The sequence below is a fragment of the Sus scrofa genome, chromosome 15, assembly GCF_000003025.6.
Source record: "Sus scrofa isolate TJ Tabasco breed Duroc chromosome 15, Sscrofa11.1, whole genome shotgun sequence".
NCBI classification, from domain to species: Eukaryota; Metazoa; Chordata; class Mammalia; order Artiodactyla; family Suidae; genus Sus; species Sus scrofa.
This window is the reverse complement of record NC_010457.5, coordinates 15,481,514-15,494,868: the sequence shown is the minus strand read 5'-3', so window position 1 is coordinate 15,494,868 and position 13,355 is coordinate 15,481,514. Positions and strand designations below refer to the sequence as shown.

Here is a 13,355-nt window from a genome sequence, read left to right as displayed (position 1 = left end):
TAAGATCAGAAAAAGAATGTATATATATATGTATGTCTGAGTGACTTTAAGGTACAACAGAAATTGACCCAACACTGTAAATCAATTATACTTTAATAAAAAATTAAAAAAACAAAAAAAACCCAAAATGGGCATTGCCTAGCTCAACCCATGTCTCTCCTCACACCCAACACCTACTCCCTCCCCATCTGTTGGCCTGCTTCTCATATCAAATTCCTCTCCCAGAATGAAAGTCCCCAGTGTCAATGGGACCCTTCTCTTTTAAGCAGTTGATAACTAGGTCTTCCAGACCGGGGCTGACCTGCAAACCAGACGTGTAAGTGCTTCCGAGAGAAATACCCTGGGTGGAAAGAATGATTCAAAGAGGTTGCTCACACCCTGAATATCACTTCCCATGTTGGTTTCAGTTCTAGGTCAAGACTGGAGGCAGCCCAGAGAAGTGACCCTCTTCTCATTCAAAGTTAGGCCCTGTAGGACCTGTCTGAGTTTTCCAGTCAGGCATTCATGGAGCCTTGTCTAGACCTCAGTCTTCATACAGTGCAGTGTTCTGTAAATTTGGAAATTCTCATGAATTACCTTGAAAGCACTCAGGTCCAGCTTGTTCTGTGGGGAGAACAGAACTGCTTGATTTATCACTTTTTTTTTTTTTTTGTCTTTTTTGTCTTTTTGGCATTTCTTGGGCCGCCCCCGTGGCATATGGAGGTTCTCAGTCTAGGGGTCGAATCAGAGCTGTAGCCACCGGCCTACACCAGAGGCCACAGCAACACAGGATCCGAGCCGCGTCTGCAACCTACACCACAGCTCACGGCTTGCAGGGTCCTCAACCCACTGAGCAAGGCCAGGAATCGAACCCTCAACCTCATGGTTCCTAGTCAGTATTCGTTAACCACTGAGCCACGACGGGAACTCCTGATTTATCGCTTTTATTTTATTTTTTTAATTGGGGCAAATTCATGTAACACAAAATTAGCTTTTTTTTTTTTTTTTTTTTCCAGCTGCACACATGGCATGTGCAAGTTTCTGGGCCAGGGACTAAACCCACACCGCAGCCCTGACCACAGCCACAGCAGTGACAATGCTGGATTCTCAATCCACTGAGCCACCGAAAATTCCCAAAATTAACTATTTTAAAGGGTATGGCTTAGTGACATTTTGTGCTATCACAATGTGGGGCCACCACTACCTCTATCTATCTAAGTCTATAACATTTTCATCACCCCAAAAGGAAATTCCATACCCCCAAGTGGTTCCCCTTTCTCTCTTCCACAGGCCCTGACAATTCCCTCTCTGCTTTCTGTCATATGGATTTATCTATTCTGGATGTGTCATATAAATGTGATCATACAGTATGTGACCTATGTGTCTGGTTTCTTTCATTTAGCCTATTTTTGCAGTTCTTGTGTGTTGTTGCATGTTTCCGAACTTTGTTCCTTTTGATGGCTGAGTCCATTGTATGCTTATAACATATTTTATTTAACAACTCATCCCCCATTTCTACTTTTTGCTTTCTCCTTAAGATCCTGGATATTGAGAAGTCTGAAACTGGGTGACTGGGGCCGTTCTTTTTTTTCACAGGGAAAAGCAGCTTGTCAAGGAAGTAGAGACAAGCCAAGGTGCAATTCTCAAGCTGACACCTTCAGATGAAACACACATTTAACTGGTCGGGAATGTCTCCTTCTGACTTTGTCATTAAAAAATTGTGGGCGAGATCTCTGCTGTATTTTAATGTTTTCTTGTTCAAGAAAATGTGTGCAGCCTGAACCCCTGAAGTGGAGCCCCCTTACCTGAATAGATGGTTTCTGAATGTTCTTAAAGGAGACTTTTTTTTTTTTTTTTTTTAAGTCCGCACCTATGGTGTATGGAAGTTTCCAGGCTCAGGGTTGAATCAGAGCTGCAGCTTCCAGCCTGTACCACAGCAACGCCAGATCTGAGTCACATCTGTGACCAGCGCCACAGCTTGCAGCTCTGGATCCTTAACCCACTGAGCGTGGCCAGGAATTGAACCCGCATCCTCAGAGATGCTATCTTGGGTTCTTAACCCACTAAGCCACAATCGGAACTCCTTAAAGTTCACATTTAAGGCAAGATAAAAAGATGGTTGGTGAACACCGTTCTGCAAGTCTCTAAATATAAATACAGCAGGGTCCGACCAAGAGGAGGCAGATATCTGCCTGGGGAGTTGTCATTTGGGTCTGACTTGTCTCCCACCCTTAGGGATCCAGCCTCACCTTATCTCCAGCCTATCATTTGTGTCAACAGAACCCAGACCAATGAAGACAAGAGAGCTGCTCTTTGTGTGACGCATTTCCTCACCCAGCCGCAGATTGCAACAGAGGAGATGAGATAAAGATGAGGAACCTCAACAGAAAGGATGGATGTAAACAGTGGGTTTGCTGTGCAGTGACAAGAGCCCAGCTTGGGAAGGTCAGTTAGACCTGGCTGGGAGGTGGGACCTTGTGGGGAGCACCGTGTGAGGCTGTTAAAGCCGAAGGATCAGCCAAGCGAGTGCCCTTTGATTTTATCCCCAGAGGATGGACGCCTGGATATCAAGGCTGAAATTGACAAGCAGATCTTTCTAGAAGGGTTTTTCCCCCAGTCCATTGACCTGGATGAAGTACCCACAGTAAAGCTGGGGTCTGAAGCTATTGATTAAATGTCATCAGTGGGAGCAACAGCTTTATGGGGCTGCAAGTGTTACAGCTGAATCAGCAGTAACTTTTTCCATCTAAAACATCACTCTGAGCTTAATTTACTGTTTTTTTTTTTTTGCAGTTAATTTTAATCTAGTAGCATAACAATAGTGGTCATTTTTAGATATTATAGGTTGTCAGCAGTAATATATATTGCTATACATAATATACATTTATCTAACATGTCTGTATTACATTAATGCTTCTGTAAAGAGTTATCCTCTCTTGAAATACTTCTTGCCTGTCTATAGCAGAGCCGTCCATACTGGCATTTTTGTAATGTTGTGCCTTTATCTGTGACCTTTATTTAATTTGCCATGGATGCCCCTCTTAACTTTGACCTCTGGTTGGGCAAGTGATGGACCCTCCAGCATTGCTTTACCTATACTCCACCTACCACTGCGGTGTGATGTGATGAGAAAAGAAAAGAGGCAGGAAACTTGAATTTGAACTTAAGATTCCTGCCATGGATAAATCATGAAGGGGGCAGAGGTGGTGTAACCCAGGGTTTGCTTAGTATTTACCAACTCCTGTCAGTCATTGCTTGGAGGATGTTTCCTGGGAGACTTTGATGCCCAGCATTTCTGGCCTGCCTCCTGCCAGGGCAGAAGAAGTCCTCAGGCAAAGAAATGTGGATGAGTTAGGCTCTGAAGTGGTAGGGCCCGAGGGCATATATGTTGCAGCATGATACAAATTTCCCTAGTGTTATGCAGTTAGAATATTGTCAATTTTTATATTAAAAATGATAGCAAGGAGTTCCCATTGTGGCTCCGCAGGCTAAAGACCCAACATTGTCTCTGTGAGGATGGGGGTTCCACCCCTGGCCTTGCTCAGTGGGTTAAGGATCTGGTGTTGCTGCAAGCTGCACTGGCTTAGGTCGTAGATGCAGCTCGGATCTGGTGTTGCTGTGGCTGTGGTGTAGGCTGGCAGTTGTAGCTCTGATTTGATCACTAGCCTGGGAACTGCTGTTAAAAGAAAAAAAAAAAGTCCAGTTAACCAAAAGTTTAATTCATCATTATAATTATTATTATTACTATTTGTCTTTTGTCTTTTGAGGGCCACACCCATGACATATGGAGGTTCCTAGGCTAGGGGTCTAATCAAAGCTCTTGCTGCCGGCCTACGCCACAGCCACAGCAACACCAGATCTGAGCCACGTCTGCAACCTACTCCACAGCTCATGGCAATGCCGGATCCTAAGCCACTAAGCAAGGCCAGGGATCGAACCCGCAACCTCATGGTTCCTAGTTGGATTTGCTTCTGCTGCGCCACGATGGGAACTCCTCATTATTATTGCTATTATTGTTTTTCACTGTCTTAGTGTTATTTCTTTACTAGTGTGTTCCGAAGTGGAATTACTTGGCCAAAAAATATTTTAAAACTTGCAATGGTTAGGATGCTGATTAAATTGCTGAAAGTAAAGCCCCAAATACCATGCGACTCAAAAATAAAGTGAGTTAACAAAGAAGGAAGTTTACTTCTCTTTTAGACAACGGACCAGGGATCAGTGGTTCAGGGCCTGAGGGGTGACTCTGCCATATCCACACAACTTTCACTTCTGGTCCCAGTAGCTTCTCCAGCACTCATCATGTTCCAGCCAACAAGGGAGGAAAATGTCAAGAGGGCACACGGGCTTTCCTTACAAGGGGGCATGGTGCAGAAGAGACACATATTTCTACCCGCATCTCCTTGTCAGGACTTAGTTGCAGTTACCTGGTAGCTCAGTGGATTAAGAGGTCAGCATTGTCACTGCAGTGGCACAGGTTTAATCCCTGGCCTGGGAATTTCAGCATGCCATGGGTGCAGTGAAAAAAGGGAGGGGGGGGATTTAAGTCACATAGCCACATACTACGCTGCAAGAAGTCTACAAAATGTTGTTTCTGGCTTGGCTATGCCTATTTAAAATCCAGGGGTCTAAGGATGGGGAGGAGGATTACCGGTGGGCAACCATATCCTCCACCAGAAAGACTCATGTCAAATGATTTTCCAAAATGGTTTGTGCTAAAAGTCCAGTTCCACCAAAATTGCATGAGTTTGCTCATTAAACAAGTGTCATTAAAGGAGATTTTATTGGGTAAAACTTCTAGACCTGAGGGGGATATGACAGAAAAGACACGGGAGAGAGTTTTGCATACAGGAAGCAGCCAGAGATCTGGCCTGTGGGGTCAGGCTCTCCTTGGGCTGGAAAGGTGGGTAGGGGGTGTGGGGGTGGAACACATGAAGGTGTTTCCCTGAAGGAAGCAGCCTCGTGTGGAGGTTGAAGGATGATGTTGCTTATTGGATCTTGATCATCCCCACTGACAGGGCCAAGGGTCATTAAAGGAAGCCGTCACTCGACCCTCAATGCCATTCTAGCCAGCACTTTAACTTTTTCCTAGATATTTCCACTGCCAACAAGTAGCCAAATGGTAGGGTTTTGAAATGTACTTTCTCTTCCATATCTTTGGCAGGGTGTTGAGTGGGGTGAAGATGTCACAGGAACTCACGAAAGCCAGAGGAGTTCACAGTTCAGAGAAGGTGGGTCTTCTAGCTGCTGAAGGCCACACAGCAACCCTTGTGGACAGTGGGGTCCATTCTAAGGACCTGTTCGTGAATCCAACTACTGAAGAGCCTTAACCAGTCTTCCCTCTGGGTTCTTTTCCTTTACATTCCATGAGTTGGAGATGGACCGTCCTAGTGCAGTACTTGGATGAATGGCTGGAATGAAATGATGGTGAGTGGCTCTACATGCAGCTGAGGTAGCCTTATTTTTCTTTTTCGGGCCACACCTATGGTGTATGGAAGTTTCCAGGCTAGGGGTCTAGTCGGAGCTGCCGCTTCCATCCTATGCCACAGCCACAGCAATGTGGGATCCAAACCGTGTCTTCGACCTCCACCACGGCAGTGCTGGATCCTTAACACAATGAGGCCAGGGATCGAAACCACACCCTCACGGATATTAGCTGGGTTCTTTACCACTGAGCCACGACGGCAACTTCCTACACGCAGCTGAGGTTCTGACTGTAAAAAAAGGCTTGGTCAAAATTGTGAGGAAGATACTCATTTTGTCCCACTTCTCCTAGGACTTCCATCTCCATCATTTCCACTTCCATCTTCCATTCCCCATCAGTATGGCTGTGTTTGTCCATATCCTCTTCTCTCCAAAATGTGTCCTAATTGGTAGAATCTCATGTTCTCTGTATTTCTCTTCTCACTTTCTTGCCCCTACTGAAGTGTGTTCTACTGTCTTATTCTCTATTTTCTGGAGGCTAAGCCTGCTTTCTCTCCATCCCTCTTTCCATCCATTTATGCTGTCATCCATGCATCTCTCCCATCCTCCAACAAACCATCACCCAACCATTTGGGCAAGCTAATTTAAATTACAGTCCTAATGGCTTTAAAAGTCTTAGCATTAAGCCTTCCCCAGTTGAGGGGATTTCTGGCGTGACATCAGGCGAATAGGGTAAATATTTGGGGAGGAACATATGGTGAATTTAGCTGTCACATTCTCTACTGAATCATAGAGCTAGTTAGCTTAAATCTGTTATGTCAGGAGAAAAGCAAATTTGAAGGTGATTCTGCTTAGTCCGAAGCCACCTCTGCCTCATTGTTGTCACTGCAGAATGTGAAATCACCCCATAGCAGAGGCCACAAAGGCCTATTGCTGGAAGCCCAGGTCTGTGTGCAGCAGGTGAGGAGGCTTCTGCCAACTGCTGGCCCTCGGTCTTCTTGCTGGCCTCTTTGGAGGGTTTCAGTGGTGGGGCTTCTTCTGTGGTCCGGTACTCGGATTGTGGGTACAATCTGCCCTGTCATCACTTTCACTCTGATTAGCTTCATTCGGAAGAACTTTTGAGAGCCTTTTGCAAACCCGGGTCAGCGTGGGAAAACCAGTTCCTCTGTATGGGACTGATTTAATCTCTGTGAGAGGCTGATCTTGGGGGGAAAAAATACACGCCTTCTCACGTCAAACACATAGGACACATCAGCCCACAGCTGCTCCGGAGGCATCTCAGGTTTTTCTCTCTGTGCGTCCCTCAGTATCTTGGGATGGTTAAGAGGTGTCTAGCTGGCTTGGTCCCCGATGTATCAGTCACCGCTGGGCTTGGTGCCACGAAGCTCTGGGTGTAATCAAACAATCTGCAGCTTAGTTGGGACATCCTGCCTGCTTCGGGTGACTCAGAGCTCCTCAGCAGCTGGTTGGAGCTTTGTTTGTGGCAGTGCCGCCTGCTCACTCCACACCCCCAACTCCCTGTAAGCCGCTCCACAGGTGGCCCGACTTGTGGTGCAAATACAAGTTTGTCAACTGTTGATTTCTTTTCCCTCTGTGTGTGCGTGTGTGTTTAAACTTATCTAAACAAAATTAAGCTGTGGGGAGTCCATTAATAAAAGGTTTCTATTACAAAATTATTGGCACTCTGCAAGGCGCTTTGGAGGAAGGCAGGAAGATCGATATTACCTAGAATAAAATAGCAGGGCAGACATGACTCAGGGGAATTAGGCTCTTAAGTATGAGAGGGAATATAGATTTCTACCCCGGCAGTCAATGTTTGAATATGATGAAACAGCGTGTTAGAATTCACGGTCGGGCAATTATTTGAAAGGTCTTGGGGAGACTCTAAATGTGCTTTAAAAAAAGAAAAACAACCCCCCCCCAATATCCCTCAGCTAAAGCTTCTCGGAAATAAAGAGCAAGATGAGAAACCAAAAATATAGAGCCTTTGATGAATTCGTGCAGATATCGAGGGCCATAGAAGTGGTAATCGAACTCTATTTGCTTGTGGGGGAAGGAGTTGGGAGGGAACAAGGAGACCTGTCATTTTGTAGAACAGGGAGGCTGTTGAGAAGCCATTCCTCATCTTTAAAACTCGTGCCTTCACTCTGCTCTTGGAAGCTTTGTGGAGACGGGTGGGGAGCACAGTGGATTGTTACTCCGAGAGGATCAATTTAATCGGATGTAGTTTCCTCTCCATCTCTGTCCTGCAAGCCAATTAACCTTCTGGCTAGGGAAATGCTGCTGGCAGCTTAAGGGCCATTGCTGGAGCAGCGCCTGCCCTAGGTACCATTTGCAAATTGCTGAGAAAGGGATTTCTGGAGGGCTCCAGGGAGGAGGGGAAGACTGTTCAGCTACAAATATGGCAGGACATCAATTCTAAGGACCGAGGAATGGCTGTGCATTGTCAGGGAGGGTGAGCAAGAAAAAGAGGTAGAAAAAAGAGAACCTCCAGGTTAGGAAAGGGGAAGGCAGGGAAAGAAGGAGAGAGAGAAGGAGGGAATGAGAGAAGAAGCGGAGGAGGGGGGCAAGAGAGAGAGGGAGAGAATGAATGAGGAAAGGGAAGGCAGGAGGGAGAGACGAGATGGTAGCCCATCCTCAGTATGGGGTGGGGAGGATTGGTTCCAGGACACCCTCAGATACCAAAATCCTTGGATGCTCAAGCCCTTTTATGACATAGTGTTTGTGTATAATTGACACACATCCTTCCATATACTTTAAATCATCTTTAAATCATCTTATTATAGCTAATACAACTATGTAAGTAGTTGCCTACAAAGAGTAAATTCAAGTTTTGCTTTTTGGAACTTTGCAATTTTTAAAAAATATTTTCGATTTGCAATTGGTTGAATCCAGCGATGAGAGACCTGCAGATACAGAGGGCTGGCTGACTGTATAATGTTTATAGCTGCTGACTTTAATCTTTAACAGTAAATAGTTGAAGGGATCATGCACCCAAGCTAGCTTTCCCCAAAGTGTATTCAGAGGAGGGCTCGTGAAGTGTGGTGTTATTTGGTGTTTAAGGGGGGATATTTTGGGGTTTATTTTAATGGAGGAGAGATGTCCTATGGTCTCAGCTATTTGGGAAATGTTTGGTTCAACAGATTTCTTTAGTGCATTCCTTCTCAGAGCCTTTAATAAGCTAAAGTGAGTTATGGAGCTTCATTATGAGCCCATGCTAGGTGGCTCCCCTCAGATTATTTTGTTGGGGAATTATTTATTCAAGGATGATATTCTGGATCAGGAATTTTGAGAAAAAGTGTTTTGGAAATAATGGTCTAGGCGTTTGCTCTGCTTGCAGTCAACACTGAGCCATTTCCATGCTGGTTCTATCTTCAAGCTGGACAAACCCCTGTCTTCATCCTTTGGTTGGGGTCCAAAAGCTTCCTACTGGGGCACATTCCAGAGCAGTTTCCATGACACCAGCCCTCCATTCACTCATTTATTGATATACTCATTCACCCAAGCTCGTCCTTGTTTGCTCTTGTGCTGCTGATTCTGACTCTGAACACTTATTTTTGTCCTCAGCCTTAGACCCCCAGGCCTGACTCCCATCCATGCAGAGTTGGAAACATCTTGGTCCTTCTGGCATTTTGACATTCAGTGCTTCTGTGTAATCTTGTGTATGTTCTTTGGCTTTGCCTTCTCCTCTGAATTCATTGTCTGCAATTGTCTTCAAGGTCAACACAATAGGCCAGTGCAGCCCCTCAACTCTTGCTCAGTCTTCTCAGCTAGAATCAGCTGAAACCCTGACCTCCTGCTCTTGAAAGCATGGATTTGAGTCCCGTTCATTCTTGGAGCCTTTCCCAGTGTCTCAAATACTCCCAGAGTCAGAAGGTTTTTGCTGTAGTGACCTAAATATTTCTTCCAATTGATGAGTCAGTTACTTCCTCTTATTTTTCTGTAAGAGCAATGGAGAATGAAGGGGCATCACGCATGTCAGTGCTGGGGGCTTACTAAAGTGCCTTTCTTCTTTCTGGAAAAGGGTAGCTCCCAGCCAGGTGTAGCCTCTCAGAAGCACTCTGAGGACCCCCCCAAGGGTAGAAAGGAGCTAACAAATTCTTCTCTGGCCCTATCCTCACCTCCCCCAATGGTTTCATTTAAATAGTGACAGCCCTCAGAATCCCTATCCTTGAGTGAACTTCATTTCGAGACATGGCACCATGGACATGTGTCCATGGAGATAGTCCCACTTGCAGGTCTAGGAGATGTTGGCTCAGATGTCTTCCTTTGGGGTTGACACATTGCTTCCTCTGGAGACCCACAAGGTACAGTTCTCCCTGGTCTTTATTCCACTTGTTTTATGGAAGACAAATATGGACGAAAAATTATTGCTACCCAGAAGCTCGGGGTCAACAAATAAAGGAACTAAAGGACTCAAGATTCCCTCATACTGTATCCATGGAGTCTGGAAGGGGTTAGACAATATTAGCCTCATCTTAGATCCATTTTCTTTCACTTTCTTCAAATGGCATTCTTTATCCCACCAACCAGTGGGATCAAGCAGGAGCATATAATATGGGGAGCATGTGCATCTTTCTGTCTCCAAAATTAATAAGAAAATAAGCAGTGGGAAGGGAGGGCATGAAGAAATTATGTTTTCAGATAGTTAATTTACCCAAACTGCAACCGCTATCCATTTATTATAGACATTTTGGAAAAATACAAAGACATAGAAGGAAAACTTGTCTAGAAAGATAGGTGCTGAAAATTTCACTCTGATGTCAGCCACTCAAATGGTTGTATTTTTTTTTCTTGAGTTACTGCTTGCTTTTTACCCACAAACAGAATAGATCTTTTTTTTACCCCCTTGGCTGTGCCAAGGGCATGTGGAAGTTCTGGGACCAAGGATCGAACCAGAGCCACAGCAGTGGTTAACACCAGATCCTTAACCACTAGGCCACCAGGGAATTCCATCATAGTAGATCTTGTATCTAATCATATCTCCAACTTTTCCCCCATTTCTAGAAAACTCTGCCCTGTTTATTCATGGAGTAACAAACAATTCATTGACCATTGCTTATGGAATGCCTGCCATGTGCCAGGAACTCTGTGAGGCCTTGTGGGTACATCAGTGAGTAAACCAGGGGGGCTGCTGGTCATACACACCATTCCTAGGTGCTATTGTCTGATGGATGTCAACAGGTATTCATACGACTTATTGAGTATACAGCTAGCCTTGTGTTAGCAGTTTGCAGGAAAATTTAATTCCTTTCATTCTGTATGTGGATCCTCTCAGAGTTTTTCCTTCTCCCCATTCCACTGAGGAAGGGCAGGGATCGAACCCTCAACCTCATGGTTCCTAGTCGGAGTCATTAACCACTGAGCCACGACAGGAACTCCATGCACCACATCTTCTTGATCCACTCCTCTGTCGATGGACATTTAGGTTGTTTCCATGACTTGGCTATTGCAAATAGTGCTGCAGTGAACATCGGAGTACATGTATCTTTTTGAATTATGGTTTTCTCTGGACAGATGCCCAGGAGTGGGATTGCTGGATCAAATGGTAGTTCTATGTTTAGTTTTCTGAGGAATCTCCATACTGATTTCCATAGCGGTTGCACCAATTTACAATCCCACCAACAGTGTAATAGTGTTCCTTTTTCTCCACACCCTCTCCAGCACTTCTTGTTTGTAGACTTTTGGATGGCGGCCATTCTGGCTGGTGTAAGGTGGTACCTCATCATGGTTTTGATTTACATTTCTCTAATAATGAGTGATGTTGAACATCTTTTCATGTATTTTTGGCCATCTGTATGTCTTCTTTGGAGAATTGTCTGTTTCGCTCTTCTGCCCATTTTTTGATAGGGTTGTTTGTTTTTTTGGTATTGAGTGGTAGGAGGTGTTTATAAATTTTGGAGGTGAATCCCTTGTCAGTTGATTCATCTGCAAAGATTTTCTCCCATTCTGTGGGTTGTGTTTGTGTTTTGTTTAGGGTTTCCTTTGCTGTGCAGAAACTTTTAAGTTAGATTAGGTCCCATTTGTTTATTTTTGTTTTTTACTATCATTACTCTGAGAGGTGGATCTAAGAAGCTGTTGCTGTGGTTTGTGTCAGAGAGCGTTTGGCCTATGTTTTCCTCTAATAAGAGTTTTATAGTATCTGGTCTTATATCTAGGTCTTTAATCCACTTTGGTAAACTGCTCGCATTTAAAGTGAACAGTTGGATATGTTTTGACATGGATATCACCCATAAAAGCTCCCCTTGTGGCTGAAGTTGGTAGGAGGGGTGGAGGGGCGCTTGCTGTAGGCTTCCTGATGGGAGGGACTGATGCCTGCCCACTGGTAGGTGGAGCTGATTCCTATCCCTCTGGTAGGTGGGGCTTTGTCTCTGGGTGAGATTAGAGGTGGCTGTGTGCCTGGGGGGGTCTTTAGGCAGCCTGTTTACTGAGGGGCGGGGCTGTGATCCCACCTGTATTGTTTGACCTGGGGCTTCTCGGTGCTGATGGGTGGGGCCAGATTTTCCCAAAATGGCCACCTCCAGAGAAACTCATGCTGATGAATATTCCCAAGAGCTTTGCTTTCAATGTCCTTCCCTCACAACAAGCCACGTTCACCCCTGTTTTCCCAGGATGTCCTCCAAGAACTGCAGTCAGTTCTGACTGCATTCCTATGGTCACTTTGCTTTGCCCTGGGACCCTGTGCATGTGAAAGTCTGTGTGTGCCTTGTAAGAATGGGGTCTCCATTTCCCCCAGTCCGGTGGAGCTCCTGCACATAAGCCCCACTGGCCTTCAATGCCAGATGCTCCGGGGGCTCTTTCTCTCAGTGCCAGATCCCCACACATGGGGGTTTAATGTGGGTCTCAGAACTATCACTCCTGTAGGTGAGTCTCTGTGATACATTGACTTTCCAGTCTGTGGGGCTTCCCAGCTGGGAGGTATGGGGTTGCTTATATCACGTAATCACCCCTCCTACCTCTTGATGTGGCCTCCTCTTTGTCTTCTGTAGTAGGATATCTTTTTTAAGGTTTCTGGTCCATTTGGTTGAAGATTGCTCAGCATTTGGTTGTAAATTTTGTTGTTTTTTTAAGAGAGAAGTTGAGCTCCAGTCTTTCTATTCTGCCATCTTAATCCCATATCTCTTCTCATCTTTTATGGAGGCCTCTGTGCATTGTCTCTCACACGTTATTGTGGCCGGGGTCCCAGAGGAGCAAGAGAGAGAGCAGCATGGTTGGAGGAGACAGAGGTGGGAACTAAGAAGGGGACAGGAGGGGCTGGCTGAGATGGTGGGGATCTGCCCCTTCTCCCTGAAGGGGTTGGAGGGAAAGTCAAAGAGGAGGAGCCCAGGTACCTGTGCTCCCAGCAACAGCAAAGGTCTTCATGCCCACCTGCTCAAGAGAGCGCTGAGCAGCCAGACTCAAGAGACCATGAAGACCTTGTTTGTGGAGTGATGTCTGTGGGGTCCCTGATGTTTCTCTGATGTTTCATGATTCATGAGGTCTTTGGAGCCTTTGCAGAACTGATCTGGCTACTCTGATCACATACCAGTCTTAATTATTTTATAAACGTAATAGTAGCCAGCATAAACTTATTACTAGATTAGAATAGAATTAAATTCAGATCAAATGTTGCCATATAGCCATAATTGAACTACCATTTATTATTATTATCATTATTATTATTTTAACTTTTGAAAGAAGATTTTATTAATTTAAGCACTAAAAATAGAATCTTATAACTTTGGAAGGGATGTAAATCTCCCATACCTTTAGGATAGTGAGAAAAAGAAAGAAAAAAAAAAGGAGGGAAGGAAGGAAGAAAGAAAGAAAGAAAGAAAATAAAGAGGGACAGAATGGGCTTTTTTTTTTTTTTTTTTAGAGCCGCAGGTGTGGCATATGGAATTTCCCAGGCTAGGGGTCAAATCAAAGCTACAGCTGTCAGCCTACACCACAGCCACAGCAACATGGGATCTGAA

At 45.0% G+C, this 13,355-nt stretch overlaps 1 protein-coding gene across 1 annotated transcript in view; it reads left to right on the top strand.

Moving 5' to 3' along the window:
* Window positions 1-13,355, top strand: part of THSD7B (thrombospondin type 1 domain containing 7B) — a 1,521,641-nt gene that overhangs the window by 115,767 nt on the left and 1,392,519 nt on the right. The window contains 2 exon segments of the mRNA XM_021075621.1: window positions 2,260-2,424; window positions 5,141-5,207. The gene's annotated coding sequence lies outside the window, so the exon portion shown is untranslated.